The following is a 12112-nucleotide window of genomic DNA, read 5'->3' on the forward strand; positions in this document are numbered from 1 at the left end:
ATTCCTCCTTGTTGTTTGACAATGGGAGTGTAGATTATAAGACAAAGACTTGTATCTTCTTGATTTCATGATATGAACTATGTGTTTTGTTAGGATTTCACGGTCGATGATTTGTAGGAACATGATTCTTTGTGACCCAAAGGTTTTGTTTGACTTTGATTTGTGTCAAATTGGAATAGTGAGATCTTTGTGGTGTTCCTTTTTGAGCTTCATATGTTCAATACATTTAATTTTAGATGTTGATTTGGGTTTTATGATAACTGTTGGATTTAGAAAACCTCCAATGCCAAAGAATTATTGCCTTAAAGCCCGAATTCTTTACTGGTGTGGAAAATAAATGGTTCGAGGAGAATAGACAAGATATAGAGACGATCATATTACCGAACCAAACTAGTATGAAATTGAGATGTAGTTGGTTATAGTTAAGTGATTGATCAGCGATAAATGTCCTTTGGTGATACGTAGGAGCAAGCTAAATAATGTGCTTATATAAGAACTAGAGATGAAGGAAGTATAAGAAAAAACATACAAAAGCATTACAATACTGCCAACCTAATGCATACTGGTATGTTGTTCAAGGATACATAGCATGCATCCTGTACTCCCATTTAGACCACCCTTTAGACCATCATTTGAAGTTGTAGAAGAAATTGAACAACCCCATAAAAATTGCACCACCCACTTGGTTTAAAATTGTCCTAAGGTCTCACACAAATTCTTCGGAAAATAAATGCATACAAAATAAAAGTTAAGGATTTGTATAAGCAATATTAATATGTTGGGATTAAGGCCTAGTTATTGTTACTTATGTTTGTTGTTTGTTAGGAGCTTTTTAGTCGATTAGAGACTTTTGATCAGTGTTGTCACTGTTATGATAACCGTTCGATTTAGAGATCCTCTAATGCTAAAGAATCATTCCCTTAGAGCTGAAATTCTTTACTAGTGTTGAAAATAAATGGTTTGAAGAGAGTAGACAAAATATAGAGAATATCATATGACCACCCAAACAAGCATGAAATTGAGGCGTAGTTGGTTGAAAATAAATGGTTTGAAGAGTAGCGATGTAAGATATAGAGAATATCATATGACCGACCCAAACATGCATGAAGAGAGTAGACAAGATATAGATAATATCATGATATAGAGAATATCATATCACTGTGAAAAAATAATGCGAAAGCGTGCAAATGATGCGAAAATGCGTAAAACTACAAAAATGAGTGTAGAAACTGAAACTAAGATTTGTAGAAACACACACACAATACCATACCATAAGAAAAGTTCAAAATACATGATAAGCATTCATATATAATATTTACATTTGCATCGTCATGCTCTTCGTCAATATCAAGTTTATAGAGTCGAGACAACAAAATATAATACAACCATTAAACCTTTTGAAGATCGTCAATTTAGCAAAAACTATCAATCCATGCCTGCATAATCATATTATATACTTGGAAACCTATCATTGACAACCATCCATACATATAACATTGACATCTGCATCCCTACGCTCTTCCCGACCACATATCAAGTTTATAGAGCTGAGGCTTCAATAACAGATACAATCATTAACCCTTTTGAAGGTCGTCAATTTAGCAAAAACTATCAACCCATGGCCAGCCCTTACAATCATATTCATATACTTGGAAACATGTCATTGACAATCATCCCCACTATATTTTGACGTTGAAGTTCACCTATTCATAAGAACAAATCCATTTTTCTAACATCAGAAGTAAGCCCTATTGATGCTTTGATTTGTTGATCCGGATGTTTGTCTGACAACTCTTGATAAGCAGGGGATGAAAGGATATCTAAAACTTTTCCACGAATTTCAGATTCATCACGGGCCCCAAACATGTCAATTAAAGCACCCATTGTTTTGCCGTGATTTGTTGTAAATTCCTTCATAACATCAACTAAGTCCTTTAAAGCTGTCTCGTTAACATCTTCAACAGTTCTTTTTCTTTTTTTGCTTTTCCCCTTATCATTGACATTGGAAGAGGAGCTTCTAATATTTTTACCTTACTGTTGGTTTTGTTGGTGTTCGGGATTTCCACTTTCGTGTTTTATCTACACTGAGAAGCTTCTACTAGGTCCCCGAGCATTTTCTGCTTCTCCGTGGCTACACGGGTTCATGTCTAGCATTTTCTTCATCATCTTCATCATCAACTTCAATAAGAAATCCTAATCTTCTATCATTAGAAACTCCTTGAACTTGGCTCTAACAATTTCCTCAAAAGCATCTTCCCATTTCGCAAACTCTCTCGTTGCTCTATCCTTGACCTTGGCTCCTAACAATTTCCTCAAAAGCATCTTCCGGCCCTTCTGCAAACCGTCTCGTTGCTCTATCTTTTCCAAATATTTCTTGCCAATCCTCGAACAATGGCCATGTCTTGTTTTGCATTCCTTTGACATTTGGATCAGCCTATAATAAAATAGGATAAAGCAACATATTCAATCAACATATGTACTTTATAAGTATACAAATTGATACCACAAACCATACAAATTGATGCGCAAAAAGGAATAAGTCCAAGAATAGACATGATATTATAGTCTTGACATAAAACAATATTACTTCCTTTAGTTAAGTTAGTGGAGTTCACAATCCTAACATAGAGCTAAGGCGTAGTCTTGATATAAAACAATATTACTTCCTTTAGTTAAGTTAGTGACTTTAAAATTTGAGGACAAGACATGGTAAAGAGCCAAACTACTAAAGCCATATCTCTCTTTTACTTGGCATATGCAACAGAAATCACATGTTAAGAAACTTTATTAACAACATATTCGATGACTTGAAAATAAAATTTTCATTACCTTAACAAAATCATCCCATTTGCTTGGATCATCAACTATAATTCTTCCTTCACCATATTGAAAGCCCAAACCACTATGACTTTTTAATAAAGCTATAGTCCCGTAATTCCTCTTCCACGCTTTCATTTTAGAATTAATATGTGGTTGAGATTTCAATCCACAGTTAGGATGGATTTTGTTTAAATAAAGCTCCAATTCCGTCGTGTATCCAGGCCTAAAGGTGCCATTATCCGCTTTCCAACCCTTAACACACAAATCCTTTAAACCATCAATAAGAGTGCGTTCTTCTTCTAGTGTCCATGACCTTCGACTCTGAGGTGTTGCTCTCGCCGACCTTTTTGATGCTTGGTCGAAGATGATGTGTGATTACTCATTCGTCAATATGATCTTGACCAAAAGTGATCAATTAAACAAAGATAGCAAGAAATGAGCAAGTATTTGCTATTTGCAATCAAATAATTAAGAACATTAACAAGAAGATGTGAAGTCACTTACTAACTTATGACTCACTGATAAATATTTTAGCCATCACCCAAAAAAACAAAAAAAATACAACTAAATTGTCCAGGAAAAATAATAATGTGAGACTAACTCATAGATACACTGCTTATATTAAAAAAAAGAAGTAAAAACATACGTAAAGATTCACTACTTATCTTCAAAATGATATTGTTAGATATACATTAAGGTGAATTGTCTCCACAAACAGCAATGTGAGGCATACAAAAAGATTCAGTATTTGTCTTCACAAAATATCACTAGCTACTACATCTTCCAACGGACGAAAACCATACCAAAAGTGAACAAGCACCACAAAATGACAACATAACTTAAAAATTACAAAGATTAATTGCTAGATCTTTCATTCCACATAGATCGAGTCGGCTCATCCCTCCAAGTGGTCCAAATCGATGGTTCAACGGTATCAATATTTCCATGTTCATGTTCATGTTGATGCTCCATGTTGAATTTTGTTTCCATGTCTAACGGATCAACTTCCATCTCTCTCGAATGAAATTGTATAACAAACAAACATGCACTAATGATTCTAGTATGAATCTTAACCGAGTACCACGAAGGACTTAAGAATTCTCTAACGTCCTTTCAATACACCAAATGCTCTTTTCAATAACATTGCGCGCCCCAACATGCTTCATATTAAAGAGCTCTTCTCGATTGGTGGTGATTGTCACCTTGCCAATCCATTAATAGCCGCATCTATATCCTCAATAAGGGGACATAAAACCATTTCCATTTGTATATCCTCCATCACATAAATAATAATTGCCAAAAAAATATAAACAATGATATAATTACTTTAAAATATTATTCTATTTTTGAGGTAATAGGAATAGACAAGTCTTTACGATAAAGCATACCTCGGTACTTTCAAACCATTCCTTCGTACAACAAAGATTCGCAATACACGACCATCAACTTTGATCCCTCCCAACCGTGTAAGACATAAGTAAAGTTGATATTTCTATCACAAAGTCCAAGACATTAGTTGCTATATCTCCTTTCCGTGTCCTGTATCTTGGCTTATCTATAGTTCGAACTCTAATGGGAATGTAAGTACCATCCAACGCACCTAGACAACCCTATAAAATAAATTAACAAAATGGTTACATGATAATGTTTTAAATCTTTCTATAGTAAATCAAATGTTATATTGAAATTTACCTACCTTAAACCATTTCCATTGATCATCAGTCTCATCTTCGGCCACTGGATTAGGACTAACAAGTAACAATGGAGTTAGTTTGAGAATAGCTCTTAGACATTCATTAAAGGCTTGACTTACGCTCCACCCCGATCTAATATAATCAACTTTGATAGACCTGTTCTTCTCGTGATTAGCCAAAATCTTTAAGAACATTGCTAGCTTTCCAGTGCTTGACATATTGTTAGTGTCTGTCAATCCTCCAATATTCGTGGCTAAAGAAGCTAAAATGTGAAAGGCCTTTCTATCCATCATAAGCTTATCAATACATGCAATATCACTGTCGTGAATGATAGAATTTAGATGAGACATGATTTTAGAAATTCTAGCACCAGTGCTATATCGAGTGATCCGTCTATTTCTAGATTGTCTTCTTAAAATTATGCTGTAAATAGCCATAAAAAGACAAATAAAGACAACATATGAATGCACCATAATATCCTCAAGGATGATAAAGCATTCGACATCGCACAATTGTTGAGGATCCATAGACACCTATTTGTCATTTAAAAATTGCAAAATCATTATTAAACTGAGTATATATACTGAAATATATATATATTACATAATATAAAACTGAGTTCTTGTTTTCTTCTCATGTACAAATAAATTTCACCATTGTCACCATTGGTCACTAGAACAAATAAGTTTCACAAAAGAGTTACGTTCTTCACCGCAATACGGTCCTCTTTTATAACTGATGACAATTAGAAATAGTATAGTCATCTATAAACACAATAGTTCTAGTTGAATCATTACATCAAAAGAAGGTAAAAATCATCAATTTCCTGCTAAATCTCCATTAGTAACATAAAAATAACATCGAAAAATTCGAAGCTTCAAAAATCAAAACCAAAGATAACAAAAATCCAAACCCCAACATTAGTAATTACAAAATGTGGATCTTCCTCTCAGTTTCAAAAAAGTTTAACCATTTCTCCACATTAGTACTAATAAGAGGCATACAACCGAAGAAATCTACGAGGAACTCAGATTTAGCATGGTAGTACTCCTGAGAGAAACTAAACAATAAGACCTGCTACTTTATTCAATGATCAATAAACATACTAATTGAAAAAATAATTAATAAAAAATAAAAATTTACAAGAAGAGGAAAGTAACAGAAAAGAGGAGGAAAACATGAAGTAGAAGAGAAGATTTCTTGTGATACCAAAAATTTATCAATTTGTAAGTAGAATGGTAAAGGGGTTTTTTAAATTTTTTTTAAAATTTTTATGATAGTAGATACATGGTAAAGTAACAGAAAAGGAGAAGAAAATAAAAGGACAAACTTACAGAGATGGATTTGTTGGATTATCAATCTGTTGGATTTCTTGGAGTATCAATCTCCCATAGCTGAGTGCCAGCTCTGGTGGGAGAAGTGAAGATGAGAAAAGGATTATCTAGGACAACGTAATACGTATATATGAAATAGGTTTAGGGGCAAGATGGTCATTTAGAAAAGTTATCCCAAGATATATTAGTACCGGTATTAGTTATACCTACTAGGAATGGGGATAATATTATCCCAATTTATGGTATAATTTTGTACCAAAAGACTAATTAATAACTCAAACCAAACATGGTACTAATTTAACCCAAAAATTTAGTACCAGCATATCCTATCTTATACCCTCTACCAAACGACCCCATAAAACATAATTTTGACATTATATATATGAAGGGGGTTCGGATGAACACTGTTCTGATACCCTAGCTTCAACCATGCCTGCATCGAGAAAAAAAGAAGATATTAGTAGATGTATTGCATTACCTTATTTGTTAAAAATCTAAAACATGTAAAAGAAAGACAGTAAAGGAGCGAACTTTGATCGAGATTCAAAATGGAGAATCCATATTTGATGACGTAAAGAAAAAAGTTCCATATTTTTGGAGATGAAGAATATGTTAAAATGGAAATATAAGATGAAAAATATATTTTCGTCTCTATATTTGAGTATTTTCAAGGGTTTGTGGGGATATCAATTCTTATGTGAATCAAGTTAATGGAGTAATCAATTTGGTTTCAAACTCCATTAGCTTAATTCTATAACGCGAGTTAAGTTACAGTAGTAATAGGAATATGCTCCTACTGTGTGTTGAGTAACGTTTCTAGTAGTAATAATAGGATAATATTACTAATTTATGTTAGAGTAATTTAGGTTAGGTCTAAGAAGTATGTTTCATAGAAATAGGATTTAAGCTTGTTAGGGGTATAAAAGTCGTTCAACATTTGAAGGAGATTTTGGTCAATCAACACTCTATATTCATGCTTTTAAAATAATATATAGAAGATATAGATGTTTGTTATACAATTTTGTCCAATATGTTAACTTCAACTTGAAACAGAATTTGAAGTCGAAAAACTTGTCTGAGCAGTATTACAAGTGAAGTAGTTTATAAATAGAACTTCTAACTGTTTTCCCAATTGAAATTCCTGTCCCAAAAAAATAGATTTAACTTCCAAAAACTCTTCTTCAATGTCCACTTGACGTACTCATTTTCAACTTTAACCAAGTATTGTCCAAATAGAGCCTGAATCTTTCATTCTCTTTATTCGAAGGTAGATTAACCTCCAAAGGGAAAGTGATTCTTGATTTGAGAATCTAACAATATTATTTTGGTTGGGTCCTGGTCTACTTTCGGAAGGGCTTCAATTTTTCGCCTTCTGCTGAAGTATACTACTCAATTTGCACTGTCTTTTCTCCTGCAAAATGAAATGTAGCACTACTGCTATCATTATATAGGACACATGATTTGTTTCCCTGTTTGCAAAAGAAACAGGAGAATTGCTCTCTCAAAATTCCATAAAAGCACAACCCCCTACCCACACGCAAACAGAACCCTGTTTTCCTAATTTCTTGTTCTTTCTTGTAAGGGAAAGTTAGCCTTTTCCAGAGGAAAGATATGGTGCTTTGAAGCTGAAAATAAAAAGTTTGATTATCCCACGTTATATTTACTATTATAGCAACTCAAATAAGCTAAATAAAAAATAACCTTCCAATGTTAAAAGACTTTTCCCTTCTCAGGACCACTTTTGGTTACGTAGGAGAGAAGATTTGGTAACACTAAATTAAATCTTTTCCCTTAAATTTATTCCCTGCCCTAGATTAAGCCCGTTAACCGGTTTCAACCGGCCCGGACCTGCAACCGGTTAGAAAACCGGTCGATATCTGGTTAAAAAACCGGAACCAGCTAGTTTTAAACGTAAAAAAAAAAAAAAAAAAAAAAAAACCTTTTTTGTTCTTGTTTTTTGTATAATATATGTATATTATAGTATTTCTTAGTATGTTGTAGGTATATTTATATATGTTATATAAGTTTATAACTAAAGTTTATATATTTACTAACTAACAATATATATGTATACATATGTATAAGTTAGATGTATTATAACTATTATTTTTCAAGTATATAACTTTTTATTTTTTAATTTAAGTAGATGTATATTATAAGTATATTCTTAGTATATTTTAGGTATATTTCTAACTTAATATAAGGAAAAATATGAACACAAGTAAATAGAAGAAAGTTCAATGAGCCATATATTTTATTCATTCATGGATAACATTTATTTGTAAGTTGTAGTTTTTTTTTTTTTTAACTTGCAAATAATACATGAGTTGTAAAAAGTAGTACAAGAATAAAATCAAAACGTGTCAATCATTTGGCTAATATCCGCAATATTATATTCGGTCATTGAGATATCTTCAAAGTCTTCCATTTGGTCTATTCTACTGGCTATCAAATCTTCAATCTCTTCTTCTTCGCCTTCGACCGCTTCCAAGTTTCTGGTTGTGTCGCTCCTAATCCAATCGTGAATGCAAACTAGTACTTGCAAGCTAAATCCGAATAATGAGCGTCTGTGGTCTCCAATTTGTTTGTTTTTTTTTTTTTTTTGCTAAATGCACTTTTCGAAGCCACGGTTGATATTTGAACCGTAAGGATATCTCGAGTCATTCTTGAAAGTACCGGATGACTCGTCTTGTATTTCTTCCACCATTCTAAGACGTCCAAATCATCTGGTTGGTTGATATCCACATTTGGCTGCATTAAATAAAGCTGATATTCATTAAAGTTTGCATTATGAGGAGTTAGATGTGAATGTAAAACTTTTAAATTCGACAAACCCGACAAGCACTTTTTGCTACTTTGAGAAGAGTAGGGCGTAGAGCAGCGGATGTAGCACTTTCTTCCAAAATAGAATAATGACTAAAAACTTTTCTAAATTCGGCATCAATCTCGAGCTCTGCGTCATGCAAAGATGGTTCAACTCCCTCATCAATTTCTAAATAGTTATAAATTTGATCAACCAATGCTCTAGTATAAAACATTTTAAAATAAGAATTTAAAAGTGGATCCAATATAAATAAAGTTGGGATGGAAAAAAAAAAATACTTCTTAAATTTTGTTGTCATAGAAAAAATAGCCGTTTGATAACCGGATTTATCTTTATACCCATATAAAACTCTAGCTATTTTCGTTAAGTGGGTTAAAATTTCAGTTGCCGTGGGATGGAATTATCTAGAAAAAGCAAGAGTTGCATTATAAATTTTTTGTAAAAGTTCAATACATTCCTCAACATCTTCCCAATTGTTAATATTTATCCAATCATCACTATCCGTGTTAAAATGGTTGTGAACTTGTTGTATGGGAATCCTACAATCATATGCTTATTGATGTAAGTGTAGTTCACCTAGTGTCAACTTCTATTTGAATTTTCTTAGGTCTAAGGTTATTTTGCACACAAGAATTCTTAAAACTTCTCATTTTTTGCTTATTAGCATTACGAAAAAGAAAAGCAACTGCATTTCTAATTTTTTTAATAGAATCTTCAAAATAGTCAAGACCATCTCTGACAATCAAGTTTAAAATGTGACAAATACATCTCATGAAGAATATTTTTAGCGGAGGATTTAATTCCCTTTTTAAAAGACCAACCGCCTTTGTATTATTAGAGGCATTATCTAAAGCAATACAAAGTGTTTTTCTATAAATGTTAAAAAAAATCATAATAGATGACATTGAATCCCCTAAAAAATTTGCGTTATGACGACCTTTCCCTTCATCATATAAAAAAGCTATAATTCTTTTTTGCATCACCCAATTATCATTAATTCAATGACATGTAATAGCAAAAAAAAATCTAAATTATTAAGATTAAGACCCAAATCGGCAGTAAGAGAAACACTACAATTTAAAAAATTAAATACATGGCGGAAATAAAATTTATATTTTTATATAAATCTATAGTATCCGCTCTACAAGTATTTCTAGGAATACCCTCAAACAACGGATTATACCAACATTGAATAGAAGTAATAAATCCCAAACCTTAAGGAAAGGAAAATGGTAGAGCATCAAAAGCAATCATTTTAGCTATTTTCGTACGATCTTTTTTCTCGTCATAGTTAAAATTTCTACCGGTTCGTAGGTCTATTGTTTGTTGAATATCCCCCACATTTGAACCCGTTGTCTCTCTCCAATCATCCCTATGTTTAGATCTCATATGACCCGTTAGTGAATTCGTTCCACCATCCTTACCAGTTTGTTGTCTAAAAACAAATTCTTGTTTACATATATTACATGTAGCTGTTTGTCTTTCGTTATCTTTAGTCATAAATTTTCAAATTCTAGCGATTGGCCTACGAGTTCTTGGCGGCTTGTCTTGTGTATGTGATTGTGCTGGACCTGTATCTTCTATGAGATTTTCGGAGGCTTGTGCTTCATCATCATCATCATCATCATCATCATCAATTTCATTAAAAGTGTCGGTATAGTGTTGCATTACCTCATTATCTAAAGGTGAATTATTTTCACCAATATCAATACCTAAATTAGGTGTTTCATTCACAAATGTTTCCTCATTAAACCCATCCCTAGCAATACCACTACTACCGCCACCACGTCTCACTCTCTTCGACATTATTAAATAGAATTAATTTAAAACACACGCAAATAAATCAAAAGAAAATAAATTGCAACAAATTAAATTGTGTAAATTAAATAGCGGAAAATAAAAATAGAGTTGGAACGAAGGTACCAAATTGCCAGACTAATTTCCACCAAAGTGAAGGCGGCTAGAATTGCAAATCTACCAAAGCTTTGGAGCTATTTCGGATTGTTGCAAAATCACCAACTCCGCCAACAATTTTTTTTTTATAATTGTAAAATTAATAATTGAAACTAGAATAAAAATTTATAATATTTAATTGAGAGAAATTTAAAGTGGCTAATTGTTGTAAAGTAGCTATAATTGAGAGAAATTGAGAGAAAGAGAAGAGTGAATTGGTGTGGATTAAAATTGAAAATGGAGAGGGGTTTATATAGGGGTGGGGGATGGGTTAAAGTGTATTAAAAAAAAAGTTTGGGGGGGGGGGGGGGGGAGTTGGGGGGCCAAAAGGTCGTTTGGAGCCGTTAGCAACGGCCATTTTTTTGCAAATGGACCGTTGCCCAACGTTCGACCTACAACCAACGATTATAAAAAATAAAAATAAAAAAATTTGACCGGTTAGCCTCTTTTAACTGCCAATTTGCTTAACCGTTAATCGTCCCATATTAAAAAAACGAACCGGTAGAGATATCCGGTAGATCGGTGACCGATAAATCGGTTTCGGTTACCAGTTTTAACCGGTTCAAATGGACTGGTTAACAGGCTTACCCTAGATAGATAGAAGGTAGAAACTTCCCTAATAACTACTTATTATCTATTATGACCTGTTTACTTTTTGAAAGATTAAATTTTCTAATCTGACTATATACCTAGTTATAGAGTTATAAATTCAGACATCGGATAACTAAAATCATTTTTTAATCATTTGATATGTGTAATTTAATTATTTTAGGGAAAAGGGTCAAAATTGCGATAATCACAAAAAAATCTTAATTTACAGTTATAACTGTTTATCTATGATCGCTTGACATCGAGACGAATCGTCCTTTGATGGTTATGCAATCAAATTTTGTGGTGGCAATGACGGGCGCCTAATGATTGTGCAATGATGATAATTCATGGTGGTTTTCGTATAATTGTACATAATTGTTGATTGCAATGTGGTTTTAATGATGGAGTTATACTTATACGAATTAGTTGTTGTGCTTAGGCAAAATTATATGTGTTACACCAAATTAATAAGTTTTAGCATATATAACTATCACTTAATTATAATTAATTAATTAATTAATAGGAATTTTTACTTGTTGTAGCTTCTTTTAAGACCTAATTATTAAGAATAACTATCCTTTTATTTAATTATAATTAGTAGCTACATTAATTTTGTAAATTACCATTCGTAGCTATATCTAAATACATAAGTTGCATCACAGATAGTACCTATATTTGTCAAACCAGAAGTGAATAATCAGCTTTAAATTTTAAAAGAAGAATGAAATAATGAGGTCATTAATTATTTTCTACAACATTGTAGAATAAAATATACAAGTTCTTTAAAGATTCGGAATCAAGCCGAAAGTTTGTAATCTTGTACACACTTGGAAATACACAAAATAATATATCTGGCAAAAATACACTCAAAAAGTAGTTAAAGAAATCTTCAGAAA

The sequence above is a fragment of the Lycium ferocissimum genome, chromosome 12, assembly GCF_029784015.1.
Source record: "Lycium ferocissimum isolate CSIRO_LF1 chromosome 12, AGI_CSIRO_Lferr_CH_V1, whole genome shotgun sequence".
NCBI lineage: Eukaryota > Viridiplantae > Streptophyta > Magnoliopsida > Solanales > Solanaceae > Lycium > Lycium ferocissimum.